Below are 11292 nucleotides of genomic sequence, written 5' to 3'. Positions count from 1 at the left end.
GGAGAGAACAGTCAAAGCAATTATTTATTAAAACAGCCAAGTTTTTATGCTCTTTCTAAAATTCACATAGCTTTCCTCCTTGCGTATGTGAATAGGCAGTGAGTTCCACAGCATTGGCCCCAGGTAGGAAAAAGATCTCCCGCCTATTCTGGCTCATTTGAACCTAGGTACCACAAAGTTCGCAGCTGTGCCTGAGCGCAGTCTGCGATTTGGGAGGTAGGGTTTAGCAAGGGCCTGTAGATATTTGGGGGCAGTGCCAGCTTTGATTTTAAATAGGTAGCTCAGGGCTTTGAAACTAATACGGTTTTCAACCTTAAGCCAATGCAGATCCCTGAGATGTTTGGTGATCCTAGCAGATCTAGGGATTTTGCAGAGCAGTCTTGCCGCAGCGTTCTGCACTAGTTGCAGACGCTTTATCACTGCCTTATTTGAGCCCAGGTATAAGATGTTACCGTAATCAAGCCGAGATGTCACTAAGGCGTTGACCACGGTCTTCTGGGTGGTAGGTGGCAACATCCAGATGATTTTGCGTAACCATTTGAGAATGGTAAAACGTATACCTGCCACTTTGTTAGCTTGCTGGGTCATGGATAGACTGTCATCAATGATGACCCCAAGGTTTCTAACCTGAGAGGCTGGAGGTGGAAGTTTACCTAATGATGGTGGCCAATGGGAATCATTCCAGAGATCTTTACTATTCCCTAACAGGAGGACCTCTGTTTTATCTCCATTTAGTTTGAGTTGGTTTTCTGACATCCAACAAAATATTTCTTGGAGGCCTACTTTTAATGCAGATGGGGTAGACACGTCAGATTTGGAAAGTGAGAATAGGACTTGTGAGTCATCTGCATAGGTCATTAAACTTAGACCAAAATTTTCTGCAAGATTGGCCAGTGGTCGTAGGTACAAATTAAAAAACAGAGGGCTCAAAATTGATCCCTGTGGCACACCGTGTGTATATATATATGTGGCATGTTTAGCTGCAGATACACATGCTGTGCATACGCCTGCCATCTGGTGTTGAGCTCGGACGTGTGCAAGTTGTTTTTCCACTAAGTCTTTAGAGTAACAAGGTTTGGTGACTCAATCTATTGCTGGTAATACGCATGGGCATCAGCTCCATTGTTAGATAGTTTTTTCTCCGTCATCGGGTTCTGAGCTCTGAGTCGACGTTGCATGGTGTTGTTTCTGGGGCTCCATCAGCTCCTCAATGCAGGACAATGGTCTTTCCATAATGGGAGGGACTCCTTTCTGGTACTGCCCTAAGTGTTGAGCCAAATACCAGAGAATAGACCTCCATCAGATGTGAGACCTCTGTCTGTCTCCAGGCCCCGAAGAGGCTTCCTGTTTGAAGGCTTACCTTCAAGAACAAAAGGACCCTCCAATACCGCCATGCTTGTGACTCACCGGCCCTTTTTAGGTACCAAAACATCGAAGGCGATCTGAAGCCAGAGACCTACGCAGAGGCAAAGGTCTTCACACTGAAGGAGAATACCGGCTATGACACCAGAGCTTATGAGCCACTGCCTGTCCAGCGTCCTGTATAGAAATCGGTTGAAGTAAGTACGACTAGCCGCCTCCTAGCTCTCAACACCACTTAGAAGTCGAGCATTGACAACGGGGGGTCTAGTATGGAGCTCACAAGCCAGTCATGAAGTTTCTGGTCCGCCACTGTCACAAGACCATGATCAGACCACGGTGCCCTCCCTGCACCAAAGTCCTTGAAGAAGCAGCACCTTCCTGCATCAAACACCTCATTGGATCCAGCGTCAAAAGCACCTTGGAAACCAACCTCAGAGTCGAGACATTCTGAGCCGAAAACCAGCTATGTGCCCGCAGATCAACGTGCATCTTAGGACCTGAAATGACCAGTGTTTGGGGCTGCTTCTTCCACCACCTCCGAGGAACATGACCATCCCATTCTCCAGTATCTACAAGAATAGCTCAACACCAGGATACAGTGCATTTACATCCATCCAGAGACCGGGTGGATCCTAGCACAGCCTCCTACCAAGGCAAAGGACCCTGTTCCTCGCAAGAGAAAACTGACTTTTGGGGAAGCCCTTAAAACACCACTGGGGCCAGTGAGTAAGAAGCCTCTCCACCTCGCACGCCCACAGCCAGCAGACCCTACACCTGATTCTCCTCAAGGATCCCCTATTTCTGGTTTTGATGGAGACTGCCTGTAAGAAATGGGGGTTACCCAAATCTCCAAGGGGATAGCATGGCCTCAAGCGGGCAGGCCAAACTTCGAGGACATGTGAAGCATTCACGCAGTACCCACAGACGACACACCAGGCACACCACAAAAGAGTCACGACACCACCTTTGGTTGGAAAAAGATTACGTTTAGTGATGTCTCCAACCTGCAAAGTAAAAAGGAACAAAATAGTGGTAGTCACAACAAGGCGCCAACTGGCACCAGAGCCAAGTACTTCAGTGGGGGATTATTTACATGGGACAAAAAGGGTTGAGTCCAAAGTCCATGCTGAAAGGGAAAAGGATGGTTAATTAAACGCTAGACCTGGGGCCAATCTGGCGGGGCCAACTCAGGCTCTCATCCTCGGGGGTAGGCTGTAATTGCAAACTCTAACATTATGCATAAATACACCTCAGGCGTTATAACGCCAATCCCCACCCCTGTAAGGGAAGAACAACAGAGCATCACAGCACATACTAGACAGGAACACCTGTAAGAAATCAGTACGGCAGGCTCATTAACACAGGGCATAAACAGGGGCCTGGATTAACTCATCAGGCCAGCTTAGAGGCACACCTGCAATAAAAGGGCACGAAAGCATACCATCACCCATCAGGTGTAACACAACAGTATACCTGGACCTCAATAACCTTAGTGTAGGCATATCATTAGCATATTCTCATCAGCAGGGTAATCAGCCTACAATTCAAACTAGGCACGGAAGCGCACCACACCCTGACAGGTAACATGGAAATGCTGCGTTACCATGGGGCAACCAGCATCCTAATTAGGAATAACCATGGCAATTAACCATTGCAGGACCCAGGGATAAACAAGCCACTAACAACCAGGCTAAATTACCCCAACCCTTCACTCCACAGTGTCTAACACCTAGCCAGGGGTTAACTTGTCCCTGTACCAGTCCAAGGGGGGGTTTCAGTAATGTCCCGGTCTGATTTAGAGGCTTAAAAGGGGATCCATAGGGTCAGCGAGGCTCAGAAACAGTTCCCAGGGGCGATCACTAGTCCAGGGGTGAGCACCGACCCTGTGCCCCGACTTCCGCACAGGTTAACCAAGTCCCCACTCACCGGTCTCTCCTCGATGGCTCCTGCGGGGCTCAATAGGTCCTGCGGGGCGTCCTTTGGGGTCTCCTCTGCAGGGGGGGGGGGGTCACCAGGCCCCGACAATGTGCCTCGAGTCGCGGGACTCCTTTCCAGAGGAGGGGGCAGGCACCGGCAATGTGCCTCGAGGCCCCTCCTCTCTGCGGCAACACTCGGGCCCCTCCTCCTCTCTGGGGCCTGGGGGGCCACTATACGTCTGGGCAGCCACACTCGCCTCACCCGGGCCTCCTTTCCTCACAGGGGTCCGGGGTTTCAATACAACCTCAGGGAGGCCTCAGGGGACACACACAGTGTCTTGGCACACGTGGGGGGAAGCCTGCCTGGCATTCCTCCCACCTCGCACGGCTCCCGCAGTACTCTCTGGGCTCCCTTCTCCGGTCGCCTCTAGTCGGGAGGTGGGGCTGGCACCGACAGTGTGCCCCGGCCCCGCCTTCTTCACCGCGACACTCGCGTGGGGCACAGACCGGCGGGGTGGCCTCCCGCTCCGGTCGCTTCTCTCGGGGCTCCCTCCTTGGCACGGGGGCCCCGCAACGGAGCTTCACCCGGGTCCCCCTCCTACCTCACAGGGACCCGGGACTTGGATTCAGCTTCTCCGGGCCTTCCCGGCCGACGGCCAATCCCTGCGCGGCCTTCAGAGGTCACGGCCGCGCAGGCCAATCCGTGTGCGGCGGGGGCGGGCCGATGACGCGGCCTAGCCCCGCGTCACGTGATGCGGGAGTCGGCGGCCTCAGGGCCGAGCGCGGCCCTTCCTTCACTTCGGTGGCCCTCTCCTGGTACCGGGGGCCGCCGCGACGATGACCCCAGCAGGGGGGGGGGGTTCCCCACGACAGCGCCGGGCCGCGGCGGTGATTTCCGGCAGCAACAAGGGGTAGGCTCCCTTTTTAATTATTTATTTTTATAGCGGCAAAGCGCGCCTCCACAACTGCGCAATACACAGGCTGCCACAGTCTCCTCAGCGCTATTTCTCAGAGGACAGCTCCTCCCTCAGCCCACACAATCCTCAGGGCCACACCAATCTCAGGGCACAGTCCCTTGGGGGCACAATCCTCCCCAGGCAGCTCCACAGGCAGCAACAGTCTTTAGACATCCAGCGCTTATGGGGTGATACGGCAGTTTACGCCAGTCAGCTGTCCACAGCCCTTCACCATAGGCACCTCACAGCCCAGCGCTTCCAAAGGGGCCACAGCTTCCTTGGGGGCACCAACCTCCCCAAAACAGCGCTATTGCAGCACAGCATCTGGCAGCACACCTCACAGGGGGGTGAACAGTCCCACAGTCCTTCTCAGGGGCACACTCCTCACCTCCTGGGCGCTTCTTCACGCAGAGCTGGCGTGGTACCCGGTCCAACAGCGTCAGTGACCTGGGTAGGGGCCCTCCCTTGTCAGGGGCCCATGGGGACAGTAGAGGGGGGGTTTATAGGGGTGCAGGGCCCAGCTCACAGACCCATGTGGCGGTAGCACCTCACAGCAGGTCCCCTCCCTTCCTTGTCCCAGCGCTGACTGACTCTCTGGTGACACTTCTCCCTATTTATACCCTCCTCCCAGGCAGTGCCAGGACCTTCTAGAATGTTGGCACATCTAGCCTAAACTGGTTCTAGGGGAGGGGTGAGCACCCTGGGTGCCAGGCTTTCCCTCTAAAAGCTAGGGGTAGCTGGGTAATATTATCTAGACCGCTGACCTAACGCAGTCAGGTGGCACTACCCAGGGCCATGGCATCCATTTTAAGACTCAGTACATTTTAGTCAGGTACATTCCCAAAATGGGGGATATTTTCTGTACACCATTTAACAACATGTAATTTTACATTATGGTAACTCTTACCACACATGGTCCTTATAGGTTTAATACCATGGGGGAGACATTCAATTTAGGGGGGCAAAAAGCGAAAAATTTTGGGGGAAAAGGCCAAGTCCAACACAACTCCCCCCCAGCCAAAAGCCAGGGTAGACTGATCAATGCCTTGATGGGCTTCCCTGCTTGGGGCGGAAAAAGGTGGACGCAGGCCTGCAACTACAGGAGCACCTGCAGTTTCTCCTCCACTCTGGAACCCAATGGTTCTCTCTCGCAACCCTCCCTTCACTAACAAAACCACCCCACTGGTGTTCCCTAGTGGGATGTTTCTCCTTCCCAGAGTGGGAGGCTCTAGCCTCAGGCTTGTAATTCTCTTGAACCACTCTCCTCTCTCCAAATTGCCACTGGTCCACCCATCTGGGGTCTACACCCTCAGACTGACCAGCCCTTAGGGGCGAGGCTCTCCTCCCCCTACTTCTCCTCCTAGGGTTCCTCCATCTCCTACGCCTGGGGACACCCTCACACAACTCTCTCCCCAACCTGGAGTCGAAACCCTCAGGTTGAACCGGTGACAGGGGCGAGTCCTCCCTCTCCCTGTACCCCCTCCCAGAGTTCCGCACCCTCCTACCCGGAGAAGTACCCCTGGGAGTCACTTCCGGGGGGACTCTGGTTACAGATGTCCCTCCCACCAGGGCAGGCAACTCCTGTCCCTGGCCACCCAACCCGGGATCTGCGCCCTGTGGCTGAGCTGGTGACAGAGAGGAGACCTTCCTCCCTCTGCACCCCCTCCCAGAGTTCCGCACCCTCCCACTGGAAGTGGTACCCCTGGGAGTCAATTTGGTAGGGACCTGCATTACAGGAACCCCACCCTCCAGGCCAGGCAACTCCTGAACCTGAACCCCCAGTCCAGGATCTAAACCCTGTGACTGGTCAGACCCCTGAACCACTGGAGCTCTGATTATTGATGCTCCGGGTCCTCCTGACATAAAGGGATCCCTCCCTCTGGATGACACATCGGGGCAGCCTAGCCTCCCAAGATGGGGTTCTCTTAAAGAACACTCCAGGCCCGGTGGCCGCAGCTGGGGCACCTTGGGACACCTCCCCGTCTCACTCCCTTCAGGATCACTCCCCTCAGCCTTCCCAGACGCTCTGGCACTTACCCAGAGGTCTGCCTCCTGTGCAAGTTCCCTCGGGTCCGAGAACCCGCACAGCAACAGATGGTGACGCAGTCTTGGGAAACAACTCCTCAGCATGTGCTCCCGGATAACGGCATGGCACAGCCCTTCCCAATCCTCCACTGCTCTCCTCACCACCCAATCCTCCAGTACAGTCCAACACTCCTCCTCAAACTCTCCCCAGGACTGATGGGACAGCTTTCCCCTGCCCCTGAACACTAACCCGTCCTCCTCTTCTGGGGAATCAGGCACAGTCTCCTGGGCTTCGGGAGTGGGACTCCTTGCACTGGACCTACACTCGCTGCCACCACTGGATCCCACCCTCCTCGGTGAATCCAGACTCCTAAAACCACTCTCAGGGGACAACTTACCCACCTGAGCTGATCTCTCCCTGGCGAAGGCCCTCTCCGCCTCCGCCATCCTCTCCAGCGCTAGGACTTTTTCAGTCTCTAGTCGCTGCTCTTCTACCCTCAGCTGCGCTAAGCCCTCGGCATGCCTGAGCTTTGCCAGCGCCAGCTGATACTCCCTCTCTTCTCTCCTATCTACCCACTCTTCTGGGGACAGGGAAAGGGATGGGGCAGTGCCCCCGGGACTGGACCCAGTGCGAGACTCCCTATCTTCGGTGTGCTCCACAGCTACTGGCGTCTCTGCCCTGTTAAACTCTTCCTCCTCCTCATCGGAGTAATTACCTCCCAGGGTTCTGGATGGGGAGCCCTCTCTCTGGTCTCTAACCCACTGACCCTTCAAAACCTCGGGGGTTAGTCAGACAAGTCTCCATCAATCTCTAAGGGCTCTCCCCTCTTGAGGGCCTCATAGAGAAACAAATTCCTCCTAATGTTTCCTACTGGGGGTATCCCTCTCTCCTGTAGAAAATGTAACACTTCCTGCTCAGTGTACTCCATCAGTTCCACTTCCTGGTAAACCAACCCCATCGTGGCGAGGTACACCCGGGACACACCCTCCCAGTGGAACAAGGGGACAATTCAGAATACTCTTTAGGAGGAAGCAATCAAAAAACACAATATTCAGCCAAACAACAATAATCCCCACAACAAGGCTCGGATTATATCCAAAGCTCTATTTGCAGTGTAACCCGTGGCCGCTGTGGTACTGCGCAAACACAAGTCCTATCCCACCGCTTGCCACCAATGTAAGAAATGGGGGTTACCCAAATCTCCAAGGGGGTAGCATGGCCTCAAGCGGGCAGGCCAAACTTCGAGGACATGTGAAGCATTCACGCAGTACCCACAGACGACACACCAGGCACACCACAAAAGAGTCTCGACACCACCTTTGGTTGGAAAAAGATTACGTTTAGTGATGTCTCCAACCTGCAAAGTAAAAAGGAACAAAATAGTGGTAGTCACAACAAGGCGCCAACTGGCACCAGAGCCAAGTACTTCAGTGGGGGATTATTTACATGGGACAAAAAGGGTTGAGTCCAAAGTCCATGCTGAAAGGGAAAAGGATGGTTAATTAAACGCTAGACCTGGGGCCAATCGGGCGGGGCCAACTCAGGCTCTCATCCTCGGGGGTAGGCTGTAATTGCAAACTCTAACATTATGCATAAATACACCTCAGGCGTTATAACGCCAATCCCCACCCCTGTAAGGGAAGAACAACAGAGCATCACAGCACATACTAGACAGGAGCACCTGTAAGAAATCAGTACGGCAGGCTCATTAACACGGGGCATAAACAGGGGCCTGGATTAACTCATCAGGCCAGCTTAGAGGCTTACCTGCAATAAAAGGGCACGAAAGCATACCATCACCCATCAGGTGTAACACAACAGTATACCTGGACCTCAATAACCTTAGTGTAGGCATATCATTAGCATATTCTCATCAGCAGGGTAATCAGCCTACAATTCAAACTAGGCACGGAAGCGCACCACACCTTGACAGGTAACATGGAAATGCTGCGTTACCATGGGGCAACCAGCATCCTAATTAGGAATAACCATGGCAATTAACCATTGCAGGACCCAGGGATAAACAAGCCACTAACAACCAGGCTAAATTACCCCAACCCTTCACTCCACAGTGTCTAACACCTAGCCAGGGGTTAACTTTTCCCTGTACCAGTCCAAGGGGGGGGGGGGTGGTTCAGTAATGTCCCGGTCTGATTTAGAGGCTTAAAAGGGGACCCATAGGGTCAGCGAGGCTCAGAAACAGTTCCCAGGGGCGATCACTAGTCCAGGGGTGAGCACCGACCCTGTGCCCCGACTTCCGCACAGGTTAACCAAGTCCCCACTCACCGGGCTCTCCTCGATGGCTCCTGCGTGGCTCAATAGGTCCTGCGGGGCGTCCTTTGGGGTCTCCTCTGCAGGGGGGGGGTCACCAGGCACCGACAATGTGCCTCGAGTCGCGGGACTCCTTTCCAGAGGAGGGGGCAGGCACCGGCAATGTGCCCTGAGGCCCCTCCTCTCTGCGGCAACACTCGGGCCCCTCCTCCTCTCTGGGGCCTGGGGGGCCACTATACGTCTGGGCAGCCACACTCGCCTCACCCGGGCCTCCTTTCCTCACAGGGGCCCGGGGTTTCAATACAACCTCAGGGAGGCCTCAGGGGACACACGCAGTGTCTCGGCACACGTGGGGGGAAGCCTGCCTGGCATTCCTCCCACCTCGCACGGCTCCCGCAGTACTCTCTGGGCTCCCTTCTCCGGTCGCCTCTAGTCGGGAGGTGGGGCTGGCACTGACAGTGTGCCCCGGCCCCGCCTTCTTCACCGCGACACTCGCGTGGGGCACAGACCGGCGGGGTGGCCTCCCGCTCCGGTCGCTTCTCTCGGGGCTCCCTCCTTGGCACGGGGGCCCCGCAACGGAGCTTCACCCGGGTCCCCCTCCTACCTCACAGGGACCCGGGACTTGGATTCAGCTTCTCCGGGCCTTCCCGGCCGACGGCCAATCCCTGCGCGGCCTTCAGAGGTCACGGCCGCGCAGGCCAATCCGTGTGCGGCGGGGGCGGGCCGATGACGCGGCCTAGCCCCGCGTCACGTGATGCGGGAGTCGGCGGCCTCAGGGCCGAGCGCGGCCCTTCCTTCACTTCGGCGGCCCTCTCCTGGTACCGGGGGCCGCCGTGACGATGCCCCCAGCAGGGGGGGGTTTCCCCACGACAGCGCCGGGCCGCGGCGGTGATTTCCGGCAGCAACAAGGGGTAGGCTCCCTTTTTAATTATTTATTTTTATAGCGGCAAAGCGCGCCTCCACAACTGCACAATACACAGGCTGCCACAGTCTCCTCAGCGCTATTTCTCAGAGGACAGCTCTTCCCTCAGCCCACACAATCCTCAGGGCCACACCAATCTCAGGGCACAGTCCCTTGGGGGCACAATCCTCCCCAGGCAGCTCCACAGGCAGCAACAGTCTTTAGACATCCAGCGCTTATGGGGTGATACGGCAGTTTACGCCAGTCAGCTGTCCACAGCCCTTCACCATAGGCACCTCACAGCCCAGCGCTTCCAAAGGGGCCACAGCTTCCTTGGGGGCACCAACCTCCCCAAAACAGCGCTATTGCAGCACAGCATCTGGCAGCACACCTCACAGGGGGGTGAACAGTCCCACAGTCCTTCTCAGGGGCACACTCCTCACCTCCTGGGCGCTTCTTCACGCAGAGCTGGCGTGGTACCCGGTCCAACAGCGTCAGTGACCTGGATAGGGGCCCTCCCTTGTCAGGGGCCCATGGGGACAGTAGAGGGGGGGTTTATAGGGGTGCAGGGCCCAGCTCACAGACCCATGTGGCGGTAGCACCTCACAGCAGGTCCCCTCCCTTCCTTGTCCCAGCGCTGACTGACTCTCTGGTGACACTTCTCCCTATTTATACCCTCCTCCCAGGCAGTGCCAGGACCTTCTAGAATGTTGGCACATCTAGCCTAAACTGGTTCTAGGGGAGGGGGTGAGCACCCTGGGTGCCAGGCTTTCCCTCCAAAAGCTAGGGGTAGCTGGGTAAGATTATCTAGACCGCTGACCAAATGCAGTCAGGTGGCACTACCCAGGGCCATGGCATCCATTTTAAGACTCAGTACATTTTAGTCAGGTACATTTCCAAAATGGGGGATATTTTCTGTACACCATTTAACAACATGTAATTTTACATTATGGTAACTCTTACCACACATGGTCCTTATAGGTTTAATACCATGGGGAGACATTCAATTTAGGGGGGCAAAAAGCGAAAAACTTTGGGGGAAAAAGGCCAAGTCCAACACTGCCCAAGTCTCCCTATGACATAACCCTGGATACATGTCCGCATGACGACCCATGGGAAGACTCTGATAGCGATCCCCTTGGGGACATCAACCCCGGCCTTTATCCTGCTAAGCCGTCCCGACTGGATGGCACTACTTCATTACATGAGGTCCTGCAGAGGGCAGCCACTTTCCATAAAGTGGAAATTCATAAGCAACAGGAGGATGATGACTTCCTGATGGAAGCCGTCTCCTCCACCCAAAGGTCCATCCAATATTCATCCATGTTCAAGGGGATGCTCAAGCATGCCCCCAACAAATTAATGAGGTGGTAAAGGCTTTAGTGATCACCCCTAGGGTTGATATGAAATACAAACCATTCCCTTCTGACCCTCATTACGTTAGGGGCTGACTACCTGGTTGTCAACTCTGCCCGAAAGCGTGCCAGCGCCCAATGCACGGGTGATGCCCCCAGCCCGATAGGAAAAATTAAAAGATAGGCACAGCAGGTAAACATGTCACTGCCCAGTCTGCTATGCATTGCTGTATTGCAAAATCCATAGGTTTACTCTCAGTAGGATAGGACACACTGGGAAAAAATGAAGGAGTTGCTTTAACATCTCCCGGACCAATACAGGAAAAGAGAGCAGGAATTTGAGGCAGAGGGTAAAATGATATCCAATACCAATATTCGGTGTGCCATCTACGTGGCAGAGACCGTCGTTCAGGGCATTAACTCTAGTGTCCTCCTTCACTGACACACCTGGATGTGTGTTTCTGGCTTTGAGCCAGAGGTGCAGCAGCATCTGGTCAACTTGCCC

This window comes from Lissotriton vulgaris, chromosome 7 (assembly GCF_964263255.1).
Source record: "Lissotriton vulgaris chromosome 7, aLisVul1.2, whole genome shotgun sequence".
Classification (NCBI taxonomy): Eukaryota; Metazoa; Chordata; class Amphibia; order Caudata; family Salamandridae; genus Lissotriton; species Lissotriton vulgaris.
Note: the sequence above shows the minus strand (reverse complement) of the source record.